Source organism: Larus michahellis, chromosome W (assembly GCF_964199755.1).
Source record: "Larus michahellis chromosome W, bLarMic1.1, whole genome shotgun sequence".
In the NCBI taxonomy this organism is placed as follows: domain Eukaryota; kingdom Metazoa; phylum Chordata; class Aves; order Charadriiformes; family Laridae; genus Larus; species Larus michahellis.
In genome coordinates, this window is record NC_133929.1 from 21462622 (window position 1) to 21478009 (window position 15388).

Sequence of the window (15388 nt, forward strand, 5' to 3'; positions counted from 1 at the left end):
TCATGCACATCCTACTTATCTAGATTATCCTCCACTGGTGGAAAAAGTGGCAACTATAGTTTGTTCTAACATAGCAAAGTAACAATTAAATAAGTCTCTACAACTACCTCATCTTTCATTAGCAAAATACTCTGCAAGCCAGTTTGCAACAGAAAGTAGGATCCCCAGTTGCTCAGGCTGAAGAACGTGCAGGCAAGTATTTCAAGAAGAGTCACATGATTCAGTACTCTCTCTTTAAAAACAAACTGGATGTGACTCTTAAGAACACTGGAAAAATCAAAAAATGTCAGTTGCAGTGTATGGAATTATGTAAAAATCTAGGCATCAAAATGCAATATACTTTGTTGATAAGTATTCCTAAATAGTCCTTACATCTTGTATCTTATTAATCAGAGATCCTAGTTGTGGTTTGGGCTCACCTGTGGTCTACTAAAAATAGCCATAAAACATCCTCAAGATGTCTACAGCTGAAAATAAGGTCACAAGCTAAAGGGAAAACATGTAGACTCCAAAAGCATTTGAGAGTTCTCGGTGGTTCCTGAGGTAAGAGCTTAAAAAAATGTGTATGCATATTAATAATAGAATCTTTGTCTTGAAGCATGTTTCACTGTGTTTATGCTACTGCTGAATAAATGTCTAAAAATTTCCCCTGCTATGTAACTAAATTGCCAACCATTCACTTCTAAGAAACACTTTTTATTTCTGAGCACACTTCCTCTTTAGAACAAGTAAGGATTTAACACAACTAATTTCTTTTCAGGCACAAAATTAGAAAATTTTTACTGGTCCTGAATATCAAGGCAGCAGTTACTTAGTGAAGTAATCAGATTGTCATAGGAATTCATACTTTGCTATGACAGTTCAACATAGAGCTATGGATGTGCTAAAAGAAGGTATTCACATAGCTTTGAATTAGTGCAGTACACTTCTAACAGTAAATATACAAAAGACATTAAGGTATTCTAGACATTTATTTTTCAGTGTACAATGTCATACGTTTAAAATTGAGAAATAAGACCCAAAGATCATGAAAGTGCATATACTGTTTGCTAGACAAATATTTGACTAAGAACAAGGCATATTCTAGCCCATACTTCATGGGGTTACAATGAAGTTCAGGCATGTAAACAGGAATGCTTTATTGTTTAATAATTTATCTCTTTTGGTCTGTTTAACAGAAAACAAGTCAACTGAAGCAGAACTTCATCATTAAAGCCTTTCATACTACCATCTTCCACAACATTATATAATGGCTTAGTGTCTGTACCCCAACAGATATTCTTCCGAGGGTTATATTGAATAGTTTCTACAATTAGTGTTTAAGTATTTAGCCAGTAACAAAAGAAGGTGAAGTATTTTCCATCAGTCCCTACTGTCTGCGATACAAAAGGATGGGATACATCTGCTTCACTCCAGAATCCTACAAAATAAAGACACAACACTAATTATACAGGAATCGAAATTCCTATCAGCACACACATCTAAATCTCAATCCTGAAATACAGAAAAATACTGGGAACTGCAGCAGCCACTTTGTAGGAGTAAGTCCTGTCTGTTTTAACACAAGCATTCTTCATACAGACTAGCTATGAAGATATAAAAAACAAGCACCAATTAAGGATCTTGTCAAGATCAGGGACACAGTAGCATATTTGCATTTTGTACACAGTTCCCTATGAAAGCTGGACATCAATCACAATGTTAACACATGCTGACTGAAAAAACCAAAACGATCAGCCAAGTGACTTTTCAAAATTACATACGTAAGTTATTAACGCATCAAAGTGCTGCAAGTGATCTGAGGGGAAATATCTTTTGACTATTCTATACCTTTCACAGGGCAGTGAACATTTGTTGCATGCCAGAAGCACGCATATGTATGCACGAAAGTTGCTCTATCACTCCCCCTCCTCAGCTGGACAGGGGGGAGAGAAAAATATAACGAAAGGCTCGTAAGTCAAGAGAAGGACATGTCACGGGCAAAACAGACTCAACTTGGCAAAAATTAATTTAAATTATTACCAATCCAATCAGAGTATGGTAATGAGAAATAAAACCAAATCTTAAAACACCTTGCCCCCACCCCTCCCTTCTTCCCAGGATCAACTTCACTCACGATTTTCTCTACCTCCTCCTCCCAAGTGGCACAGGGGGATGGGGAACAGGGGTTGTTTCTGCCGCTACTTCCTCCTCTGGGGGAGGACTCCTCACACTTCTGATCCAGCATGGGGTCCCTCCCACAGGAGACAGTTCTCCACGACCTTCTCCAACATGAGTCCTTCCCACAGGCTGCAGTCCTTCAGGAACAGACTACTCCAGCGTGGGCTCCTCTCTCCATGAGTCCACAGGTCCTGCCAGGAGTCTGCTCCAGCGCAGGCTTCCCATGGGGTCACAGCCTCCGTCGGGCATCCACCTGCTCTGGTGTGGGGTCCTCCATGGGCTGCAGGTGGATATCTGCTCCACTGTGGTCCTCCATGGGCTGCAGGGGGACAGCCTGCCTCAACATTGGTCTTCACCATGGTCTCCAGGGGAATCTCTGCTCCAGTGCCTAGAGCACCTCCTCCCCCTCCTTCTTCACTGACCTTGGTGTCTGCAGAGTTGTTGCTCTCACATATCCTCACTCCTCTCTTCTGGTTGCTGTCATGCAGGGGTTTTTTTCCCCCTTCTTAAATATGTTATCACAGAGGTGTTATCACTGTTGCTGATTAGCTCGGACTTGCCCGGCGGCAGGTCCGTCTTGGAGCTGGCTGGCATTGACTCTATCAGACATGGGGGAAGCTTCTAGCAGCTTCTCACAGAAGCCACCCCTGTTACCAAAACCTTGCCATGCAAACCCAATACATGTTGTTTCACAAGTGAAACTACAAACCAGTGGGTATCTCCTAGCAACACTAGCTGACAATTATTTATACAAATAAGCAAAAGACTGAACTGGTCTATCCATCCAGGTCTTCTGGGATTTTTAGGCAAACATAGGCATAAAATCCTGAAGTAAGAATGCTGAAATTTTTCTTTCAATGATTGTAGTTTCATAGAATTGACATTTCTGAAACAAGGGGCTAAGTGACTTAGTTGTTTCAGGAAAAAAAATAAACTGCTGGAGACCTACCACCTTTCCCCACAACAAATGTGGACGAAGCAAGTGAATGCAAGATTAAGGTTTTGCACAGGTTTAGTGGTATATATGAAAAAAATATTTTTCTGCATAATTAATTCTCCCTGAGTCAAAGTACTCAAAGACAAAGTCTTAAATAACTCACTTGTATAAGCTCTGCTTCATTCATTGGATCAAATAATTTTTGAAAACCTATTCAAAGGATGGTCTTCAGAAGAAAAAGCGTGAAAAAAGGTGGTGGGGAGAAAAGGTTAGAGAACTTTATAGCATGCATTAATCACTGGGAAGAATTTAACAGGTTGACTGTCTCACCTTGATACATTGCTTGTGCTGCTGTCCAGGCAAAGAGATTTGCAATACCATTAGCTCAATAAACAACTTCAACCTGATCCTGAAGATTTGCTCTTACAAACCTCTCTCTGTTTAGTTTATCAGGAATAAGATGAAACTAGGCGTGTCCACAACAGCATGGATCTGCTACTTTTGATCCTGTCTCACCCAAAAAGAAAAAAAAATTGAGTCAGTTAGAGAATGCTCTTTATTATACATACAAACACATCTTTACTATCAGACACCAAACAACAGAAAGTTAGAACCTCTACCATAGATCTGTATAAACGTTGAAATTCCTCTGTTCCTGGGTGAGACTGGAAGGCTTGCCCAAGTCCAAAAGGCAGGAGTTCACATACTAAAATGTCTCTGAAGGATGCGTATCGAAATTCAAAGCCAGTTTTCCACTAATTTTCTATTCAATCCAGCTCCTTGAAGGGACTTTGGAGACACAGAGTACCATACAAGCAGAAGCATGCTACTCCCTATTGCTTGACATGTAATCTCAATAGAGATTTATATATTATATATAATAATTATATATAAAAATATATAAATGCTTTTCCTGTTGATGGGAGGAGAAAGGTCAAGGGGGTGTTTATTTTGAGGGGGAGTTTGTTGTTGTTTGGTGGGGGGGTTGCTGTTCTTAGGTGGGGAGGGTTTCTGGTGGGGGGGGGTCTGGGGGGGGGGTCGAGGGGCATCTGGTAGGGTTGTTGCTGGGGGCTTTTGTTGGTTGTTAGGGTTTTGTTCTTTTTGGGGTATTTGTTTGTTTGTTTTACATTTAAAAAGTAATTAACATTTGTTGCGTGAAAAGGGGCAAAGCGGTTTTGGCAGAAAATAAACCCCCTTGCGTTCTAACACTCCTCACCGAGGTGGGAGGCTAGGTGCGGCTAGGTTTAAATTCTGAGTGATGCCCAATACAGCACTATATCAGTCCAATCGCGTTTAATATGTATTAAACTATTACGATTTGGATACACTAATAGTGGACTGCACCTTCAGTCTAGTCGTGCTCATGAACTAGCACGGCCACTCTCCAGTCTTTGGTCGCATTCAGTGAGAAACCAAAATGACTAGCTACTTAAAAAAAGTGCAGTTTATTTAAACAACAGATACACAGGTTCTTATGGGTTGCCGGTGATAACTACACTGTCTGCAAAGCACATGCAAATGAAAGTATTGTTACATATCCAAAACGCGCGACAAAGTTATAAACGATACAGCCTGGCTCTAAATGTAGGAAAGAGAGTCTCTAGAGAAATTTCTAAGTTTCCCGAGGAAGCACTCGGTATAATCTAAGTCTTACCCAAAGGCGTCCCTATGGAGGGGGGAAGAGAGGCTCAGCCCGTCGACTGCTCCCAGACGTCAGTGATGGAATTCTTTGCGATGGTGTCTTCCCTGGGTATCCCCCCTCTCTCGGGCTATTTTTATACTATTTGTTATTGTCCTGGTTCCGGTGGGGATAGGGTTAACTTTTCCTGGTATTCCATGCCATGTGAGCCATGCCCACCCTGAGCTGCTGGGGGAGGGGGCAGGAAGTTGCTGCTTAAAAGCGGGCTGGGGCGTCCCGGGTCCGGCCGGTCGGCGAGCGGCGGGGAGCGGCGGTTCCGTAATCGCGTTTGTATATTCCCCTATCCGTGTTGTTGTTGTTGTTTGCCTGTTCCCTTTGCTGTTCTGTTAAACTGCCTTTGTCCCAACCCAAGAGTCTTGCCTTTTCTTACGATCCTTCCTGTATTAGGAAGGCACGTGCGAGCGGCACGTGGTTCTTTGTTGCCATCTGAGGCTAAACCACGACAGTCCTTTTTGGCGCCCAACGTGGGGCTTGAAGGGTTGAGATAACGACAGAATCCAACTAGAACGTGGAAAAAACGGTTTTGGTGTTTTTTTTTCTTGTATGCATTTATTTTATTAGGTAAGTAGTCACTGGTCATCATGTTGCTTGGTTTGTTCTCATGGCTGTGTTACATAAATTCCTATATGGCTTATGTACTCCCTGCGATGCTGTTTACCATGTCTGGAAGAGGGATGAGGATTATCATTCTGCTGTCCTGTGCGATATCTGTTTATGATATGATAACATCACTGTTCAGACGGCTATTTTGGGGTGTTTATGTGGTTTTGTTGTCCTGTCCGTACATTGGACACCGTCTCTCAGAATTTGTTAATAGTTTCCCCAGCCCTTTTGCCTCCCTTTTCTCCTTCGGGTCAGGTATGACAGCTTTTGAGAATCTTGAATATCCTTGGGATACTCAAACCAGCGTGTTCCTAGTGCTATGTCTCCTGAATACGTTCCAGGTCTTGTTTAGGGTTAAGCGACTATTTAAGACTACCACCCGGAGATCTGCTCCGAGGCTGGATAGTCAGGGGTGGCATGGCATGTGGGAGAGCATGGGCAGGTACCTAGAGAACTACTCACCTCCAATGGTCTGGGACTTCACCCCTGAACAATTACAGGACCCTGATAAAGTGGTAGAATATTTGAAAGGAAAATGCTGTGGCTATTCTAGAGAGGCACAACTCACCGCGCTGTGCTGGGCCCTGGCCAGTATCTACCAGGCACTGCTCAGAATTATGCAGCACCCTCAAGGGGAAGAGATGGAAACCAGACCAGCAGCCCCTGCGGCTGCTGCAGCCCCTGCGGCGGCCCCTGCGGCTGCTGCAACCCCTGCAACGGACACTGCGGCTGCTGCAACCCCTGCGACGGACACTGCGGCTACTGCAACCCCCGTGGTAGCCACTGCCACTGAACCAGGGAACCAACCCGTGCCGGTATCAGTTGCCCCCATACAGAAGAAGAAGTACACAAAGAAATCAGTTCGCTTAGTAAGAGATGATGATGAACCAGGGCCATCACGAGAGCAGGAGGAAGAGGCAGAACCAGAGATAATTACTCGATCCCTATCCTTGAGTGAGCTGCGGGATATGCGAAAAGATTTCAGCCAACTTTCCGGCGAGCACATTGTCACCTGGCTGCTCCGGTGCTGGGATAATGGGGCCAGTAGCCTGGAATTAGAGGGTAGGGAGGCCAGGCAGCTGGGATCCCTGTCTAGGGAAGGGGGCATTGACAAGGCGATTGGGAAAAAGACCCAAGCCCTCAGCCTCTGGAAACGACTCCTGTTAGGCGTGAGGGAGAGGTACACCTTCAGTGAGGATGTTGTATGTCAGCCAAGCAAGTGGACTACCATGGAAAGAGGTAGCCAGTACCTGAGAGAATTAGCCGTGCGGGAGATGATTTATTATGACTTGGACAATGCAGACTTACCCACAGACCCTGATGAGGTGCGATGCACAAGGCCCATGTGGCGGAAGTTTGTACGGAGCGCACCATCGTCATATGCCAACTCCCTGGCAGGAATGGAATGGAAAGGTGAAGAGGGACCAACGGTGGATGAGGTAGCTGGCCGGCTCCGGCGATATGAAGAAAGTCTCTCTTCCCGCCTTGTCTCAGCTGTGGAGAAACTGTCACGGAAGGTCCAGCAACTTGAAGAGAATATGTTCTACTCCCCACCTGTATGGGCCAGCATCTCAGCTATTAGAAGCAGGCATTTCCCCACTCAAGAGAGAGAGTACAGAGGGTACACACCACGAGGCACCCTGTGGTTCTACCTGCGTGACCACGGAGAGGACAGGAGGAAGTGGGATGGACAACCTACTTGGATCCTGCGGACACGGGTACAGGAGTTGCAAGGAAGGACAACCACAAAAGGGGATCCCTCCAGGAAAAGTGCCGCCCCAGTTTCCAGTGGGCCGTTCCCCAGACAAAGCAGAAGGCCTGATCTTGCTTCTGATCCTCTTGAAGGAACTTCCAAGTCATTTATGCAAGAAGTGAGTCACGGATACTATGACCAGGATTAGAGGGGCCCTGCCTCCGGCCAGGTGGAGGAAAGGGACAACCGGGTTTATTGGACGGTGTGGATTCGATGGCCTGGCACATCAGACCCACAGGAGTATAAGGCTCTAGTGGACACGGGTGCGCAGTGTACTTTAATACCATCAAGCTATAGAGGGGCAGAACCCATTTGTATTTCTGGGGTGACAGGGGGATCCCAAGAGTTGACTGTACTGGAGGCAGAAGTGAGCCTAACTGGGAATGAGTGGCAAAAACATCCCATTGTGACTGGCCCAGAGGCTCCATGCATCCTTGGTATAGATTACCTCAGGAGAGGGTATTTTAAGGACCCAAAAGGGTACCGCTGGGCCTTTGGCATAGCTGCCTTGGAGACGGAGGAAGTTAAACAGTTGTCTGCCTTGCCTGGTCTCTCGGAGGATTCTTCTGTTGTGGGGTTGTTGAGGGTCGAAGAACAACAGGTGCCGATTGCTACCACAACGGTGCATCGGCGGCAGTATCGCACTAACCGAGACTCTCTGATTCCCATCCATGAGCTGATTCGTCAACTAGAGGTTCAAGGAGTGATCAGCAAGACTCGCTCACCCTTTAACAGTCCCATATGGCCGGTGCGAAAATCTAATGGAGAGTGGAGGCTAACTGTAGACTATCGTGGTCTGAATGAGGTCACGCCACCGCTGAGTGCTGCCGTGCCGGACATGCTAGAACTCCAGTATGAACTGGAGTCCAAGGCAGCCAAGTGGTATGCCACGATTGATATAGCGAATGCATTCTTCTCAATCCCTTTGGCAGCAGAGTGCAGGCCACAGTTAGCTTTCACTTGGAGGGGCGTCCAATACACCTGGAATCGACTGCCCCAGGGGTGGAAACACAGCCCCACCATTTGCCATGGACTGATCCAGACTGCACTGGAACAGGGTGAAGCTCCAGAACATCTGCAGTACATTGATGACATCATTGTATGGGGCAACACAGCAGAAGAAGTTTTTGAGAAAGGGAGTAAAATAGTCCAAATCCTTTTGAACGCTGGTTTTGCCATAAAACGAAGTAAGGTCAAGGGACCTGCGCAGGAGATCCAGTTTTTAGGAATAAAATGGCAAGATGGACGCCGTCAGATTCCAATGGATGTGATCAACAAAATAGCAGCTATGTCTCCACCAACTAGTAAAAAGGAAACACAAGCTTTCTTAGGTATTGTGGGTTTTTGGAGAATGCATATCCCAGATTACAGTCAAATTGTAAGCCCTCTGTATCAAGTAACCCGGAAGAAGAATGATTTTAAATGGCGTCCTGAGCAACGACAAGCTTTTGAACAAATCAAACAGGAAATATTCCATGCAGTGGCCCCGGGGCCAGTCCGGGCAGGACAAGATGTTAAAAACGTGCTCTACACTGCAGCCGGGGAGAACGGCCCTACCTGGAGCCTCTGGCAGAAAGCACCAGGGGAGACTCGAGGTCGACCCCTAGGGTTTTGGAGTCGTGGATACAGAGGATCCGAAGCCCGCTACACTCCAACAGAAAAAGAGATATTGGCAGCATATGAAGGGGTTCGAGCTGCTTCGGAAGTAGTTGGTACAGAAGCACAGCTCCTCTTAGCACCTCGACTGCCAGTGCTGGGTTGGATGTTCAAAGAAAGGGTCCCCACCACACATCATGCAACCGATGCTACATGGAGTAAGTGGATTGCACTGATCACACAGCGAACTCGAATGGGAAACCCCAGTCGCCCAGGAATTCTGGAAGTGATCATGGACTGGCCAGAAGGCAAGGATTTCGGAATGTCACTAGAGGAGGAGGTGACACGTGCAGAAGAGGCCCCACCATATAATAAACTGCCAGAAAATGAGAAGAAATATGCCCTGTTCACTGATGGGTCCTGCCGGATTGTGGGAAAGCATCAAAAGTGGAAGGCTGCTGTGTGGAGTCCTACACGACAAGTTGCAGAAGCCAGTGAGGGACAAGGTGAATCGAGCCAGTTTGCAGAGGTGAGAGCCATTCAGCTGGCTTTGGACATTGCTGAGCGAGAGAAATGGCCAGTACTTTATCTCTACACTGACTCATGGATGGTGGCAAATGCTCTGTGGGGGTGGTTACAGCAGTGGAAGCAGGGCAACTGGCAGCGCAGAGGCAAACCCATCTGGGCTGCTGACCTATGGCAAGATATTGCTGCCCGGATAGAGAATCTGGTTGTGAAAGTACGCCATGTAGATGCCCACGTACCGAAGAATCGGGCCACGGAGGAACATCAGAACAACCAGCAGGTGGATCGGGCCGCTAGGATTGAAGTGGCTCAGGTGGATCTGGACTGGCAACGTAAGGGTGAACTATTCATAACTCGGTGGGCCCATGACTCCTCAGGCCATCAAGGGAGAGATGCGACATATAGATGGGCTCGTGACCGAGGGGTGGACTTGACCATGGAAACTATTGCACAGGTCATCCATGAATGTGAGACATGCGCTGCAATCAAACAAGCCAAGCGTTTGAAGCCTCTTTGGTATGGAGGGCGATGGCTGAAATACAAATATGGGGAGGCCTGGCAGATTGATTATATCACACTGCCACAAACCCGTCAAGGCAAGCGCTATGTGCTCACAATGGTGGAAGCAACCACTGGATGGCTGGAAACATACCCTGTGCCCCATGCCACTGCCCGGAACACTATCCTGGGCCTTGAAAAGCAAGTCCTGTGGCAACACGGTACCCCAGAGAGAATTGAGTCGGACAACGGGACTCATTTCCGAAACAGCCTCATAGACACCTGGGCCAAAGAGCATGGTATCGAGTGGGTGTATCACATCCCCTATCACGCACCAGCCTCTGGGAAGATAGAACGATACAATGGACTGTTAAAAACTACACTGAGAGCAATGGGTGGTGGGACTTTAAAACACTGGGATACACATTTAGCAAAAGCTACCTGGCTAGTTAACACCAGGGGATCTAACAATCGGGCTGGCCCTGCCCAATCAAAACTTCCACGTACTGTAGAAGGGGATAAAGTCCCCGTAGTGCACATGAAGAATATGCTAGGGACGACAGTCTGGGTTAGTCCTGCCTCAGGCAAAGGCAAACCCATCCGTGGGATTGCTTTTGCCCAAGGACCTGGGTGCACTTGGTGGGTGATGCGGCAGGATGGGGAAGTCCGATGTGTACCTCATGGGGTTCTGATTTTGGGCGAGAATAGCCAATGAATCAGATTGTGTGCTGTTAATTGCTAAGTAACACTGTCACTGTATGTCCTCATTGCTATAATTGCTATCAGTTGTACTACAAGTAAGGCACAGGGATGATGGGATAAGAACTGATCTCAGCAGCTGGCGCCCAGCAGTTTCCTCAAGATCTACATCTTCAGCCCACGGACTGCATGCATGAGCCACACCAGGTGCACCAGTCACAAGGTCCGAAAAATACAGCATGCAACAGACCAGCACCACCCAGCATCTCACCTGCCCTGAGAGACTGTTCTAACAAATGGAGCCCAAAGCCGTGGATTAAAAGAACTCAACGGACACTTTGGAGGGATGACCCATAAACTAAGGGCATTATATGTGTGTGTATATATATATATAACAGGGGAAAGTGGTGGCAATTCATTGGAACCTGCTGGGCATGGCATAGATGGTATGGAATAAGGGGTGGATAATGTCCTGGTTCCGGTGGGGATAGGGTTAATTTTTCCTGGTATTCCATGCCATGTGAGCCACGCCCACCCTGAGCTGCCGGGGGAGGGGGCAGGAAGTTGCTGCTTAAAAGCGGGCTGGGGCGTCCCGGGTCTGGCCGGTCGGCGAGCGGCGGTTCCGTAATCGCGTTTGTATATTCCCCTATCCGTGTTGTTGTTGTTGTTTGCCTGTTCCCTTTGCTGTTCTGTTAAACTGCCTTTGTCCCAACCCAAGAGTCTTGCCTTTTCTTACGATCCTTCCTGTATTAGGAAGGCACGTGCGAGCGGCACGTGGTTCTTTGTTGCCATCTGAGGCTAAACCACGACAGTTATCTTCCAGGTGGAGTTTGAGTGACTTTAGTCATACATACTTTTATTATGATTGGTGTAAAATTCTCTCGCTTCACAACTAAAGGTATAGTTTATGAGAAATTCAGGGCGCAGACTCAAGAAGGAGTGGTCGCACCTTGGAGGCGGGTAGCCTTCGGGATGGAGGTGTGTTTTGGTATTATAATGACATTAGAATGAGCAAAGTTCGCACAAAGGACAGCATTTCATCAAAATTTGACAAAATGTTGGCTCTGAGCATCTAGCGGGCAGCTAATTGGCAGCTTATCTGTTTCATGGTATCATCCCATTCCCGTATCCGCTATACATCATAAGGTAAAGCCGCAGAATAATTGCATCCCATCCCATACCTCATGTAGCTTATCAGGGAACCACAGGTGTTGTATCCTTCATGCCAGCTGCGACTACTTTCTACCTCAGAAGCCTCTTGATTTTATACTTTTCCTTAATGTGTGAACAATGCTGTACTTTTGTATTCTTTAGCCAATTTAGTATTTATTCCACAACATTTCATGACTAGAAACTCTTACCTATAATTACCTTGTTTTCATACTGCTTTTTGAACAATGTCAGTTTGGATGGTTTGTGATCAATAACGGGAACATCTCCAAGATCTGACTCCAGCAGTACAACCTTGAAGGAAGAAAAGCCATGATGTAATCCACATTTCCGACATCAGGCTTCACATAATATGCCACTTTCAGGTCAGACAACAGAAGGTGCAAGTCCTGCTTACATACACCGTATATAACTTTAACTGAAATCAATAGCCATAATATTTTTGCAATAGAACTTCTTATCTTGTGATGAGTGCTAGTACACGCATCTTACTGATGTCTGAATTTTCTGCAATATTCAAACAACATTGTGTGAAATGGTGCTAACAAAGCTGCCAATTGGTACTATCTTCAAGACCAGAATCTGCTTCTGTAGAAGACAAGCAAAAACATTTCTATCGGCAGTCATAAACTAACTTGAACCAACAGAGTGAGTTTACAGGCATTCAGTGTTTTGTACTATGTAACATTTTTAATTGCCTAGGCAGTTGTTACAAAATGCCAAAGTTTGTAACATCTGACAGTACTAACCAAAGCAAACCATACAATCAAGTTCGCAAGAAATGTTCAGCATTTACAGAAGTGGAGCACAGTTTTCTGTTTGAGGTGGAATTTGGACAACGGAGACCCTTACAGGCTACACAATTACCACTGTATAAACCTACAAGAAAAGGTTAGAATATTCAATCAGCTTCCAGCATTCAAGAAAACAACTGTTAAGCAGTACTATCAGGTAACAGAGCTTGTGTTCAGATTATACATGTGCTCTCACTCCATTCCTTTCTTCTTCATTTCTCTCATCTTATTCTCCTCCACTGAGGAGAGAATATTCCACACCACATTCCTTATTCGTGCTTCCACTAACAAGTACAAACATAAAAAGTTAAAAACTCCATTTAATTAAGTATAACAACATGTGTTTTATCTAAAGCACAAAGATGACAAACTTGAAGTTCAGAAGACTATCTCAATCTTTATAAAGCACTTCTCACAAGGTAATAAGAGCATTAAGACTTGAAAAATGCACAAATGCACTACATAACTGATTAACTAGGTCCTCCACATACTATTGCATGGTTTCAGTGGCAGCCAGAGACATACGTGAAAATACACATGATTAACTTGCTGTTGAAAACATCCATGCCTCTGGAAGTTGCTTTAGTACATGGATCTGGAGGTGTGGGTTATCTGAAATCGTACAGGATCGACTCTACCTTTTCGATGTCCATGAACAACAACTTCCTCACCATGATGCCAGCAATAGTTAACCTCAGGTTTTAGATCTGAAACAGAACAGAAGGGGAGAGGGAAATAAGAGATCATCCCTTTGCATTTAAAACCCTCCCAATTCTTGCTCTGTAGCTGCAATAAGAAAAATCAAAATCCACTTGCACTGTGTGGGACAGTGGAGACAAGATGAATTACTAGTGATGGTCTGAACAACTCAGCTACACCAGCGACACTCCTGCCAGGTTCCCAGACCAGCTTCACCACCCAGGGCACCTGCTTCCCTCTCCCTCCCACCCCCATTCCGCACCAAGGCAGGAGGCAGCCAGCAGTGGGTTGCCACCGCACAGGAAGGCGGTGAGGGTGGAGACGAGCTGCGTGAGGAATGGGCTGGGTGTGTGATTCTGATCGCGGTAGAGGAACAGCCGCTTCTTATTCTACTGGAAGCTCTCCTGCAGGAGTGCCTCACAGATGAGGAAGCGCAACTCACCTATATCCAGGTCCAGCACCGCTCCCACCGTGGGTTCCGGGGTTTTCACAGTCCCTGGTGCTGCTGTTCCTGGCTCCAGAGCTTTGGCGGCCTCGGGTGCCGCTCCCTTCTGGGCTTTTGCAGCCTCCAGCGCCACTGCCTCCAGGGCTTTCACAGCCACCTGAACTGCTCTCGGGAGCAGCCCTGGCACGAAGACGGTCTTGGTGAAGCTCCAGTACCAGCAGTCAGTGTTGAGGGTGAAAGTGTGCGGGTAAACCATGTACTTGGGCTGCTGCAGCGGCCTGTAGAGCCGCAGCTTTTCCTCGATCAAGGCTGTAGCATGCATCCGCTAGTAGAAATGCTCCAGATACTGCTGCTTGGCCGCTTTGCTCTTCACCGTGGCGGAAGCCACTATAGGCAGGTAAAGCAAGTTGAGGAGCTTTGGGGAGGAACAGTGGACTCCGTATGCAAGAACTAGCACTGACTGCACCACAACACCTGCCACCCCTTAAACGCCGCTATTTTGCAGAACCACGAGACAGTGGAAGGGCACCGTTCGGCAACTGGAAAACCTGATTGGCCGCTGGGAACCATCGGGGGGGGAGGGGGAGCTGCCAGGGGAAAAAAGGGACGGGGTATGCGCCATGTGTTCCCCGTTGCCTCTCCGGGAACTACAGTTCCCAAGACGCACAGCGGGAGGCGACCCGGAGGTGACGGGCCTCGCTGACGGTTCCTCTCACCATAGGGTCTCTGACACTCCAGCTGTATCTGTCTCGTGGAAGACTTACCTGATTGCTCTCCCTTTCTCTGCGGTATGAGTCCATACTTCAGAGGGAGTCACGCATCTCAAACGGAATGGTTATGTTGCACAGACAAGGAGCCTTTACCTGCTTTCATTTGAGAAGACAAGATTTTTGAACTGATTTTCTACATGCTCATCTTCAGGAGATAATTTCCCCCAGCTGATTTAAAAGAACATTCAATCTAAACGACAGAGATAAAATCTTTCTAAAATAAAAAAGAGACTGAATCCTTTTCTGTACAGAACCCCTATTAAGGAAAAAGGATTTTGTACAAACCAAGAACTGTAGCAGAAGTATGAGAGAATTTATTGACAAAATTTGGAAACTTGAACATGCATGATTCGGCCCTGGGTACGTGGAGCACAAGTCAGCCTCATTGCCTCTATATCTGTGAATGTAAATGCTGGGCTAGTCTGCTCTGTTGTACTGTAGAAAAGACTTGTTTTTACAAGATAGTAGGTACCCACAGCACCAAGTGTACACTGAAATAACAGCTTGTCAGAAACTGCAAAACCTGTGAAGCTGGCTTTATTAAAGGAATTCAACTCTATTAAAATATAATCTGTTATGGTATTTGTTTATGAAACTGGAAATAAGCTAAAATTTAAATACTGAAGTTATTGCATTTTTATCTTTGAGATACTTGGAAAAGTTGAGAGTACTTCTCTTTGGTGGACAGATGAAGCTTACTATTATTCTTACAAGTTTTTGTGTTTTTTTTTTTAATTTACAAGAATACTTACAGTATTCTTGGGAGATGGTTTTTTTTCCTGTATTTCCATGTGTGGTGGGTTGACCTTGGCTGGACACCAGGTGCCCACTAAGCTGCTCTGTCACTTCCCTCCTCAGCAGGATGTCACGGATGAAAATAGTTGACATGGTTATGATTTAGCAGCAATTCAAAATTTATTAATAGTCTGAGGTAGATCAAGAGGTTGAATTTTAGCAGCACTTAATCATTAACCAATTCAAGGATTTACAAGGTGATTTAGTAAAATAATTAAACAGCAACTTAATTACAGATTCGAAAA

At 45.9% G+C, this 15388-nt stretch overlaps 1 pseudogene; it reads right to left on the bottom strand.

Moving 5' to 3' along the window:
* Nucleotides 1-1145: 1145 nt before the first annotated feature.
* Nucleotides 1146-14378, bottom strand: LOC141735677 (large ribosomal subunit protein mL65-like; annotated as a pseudogene).
* Between the last annotated feature and the right edge of the window lie 1010 nt (nucleotides 14379-15388).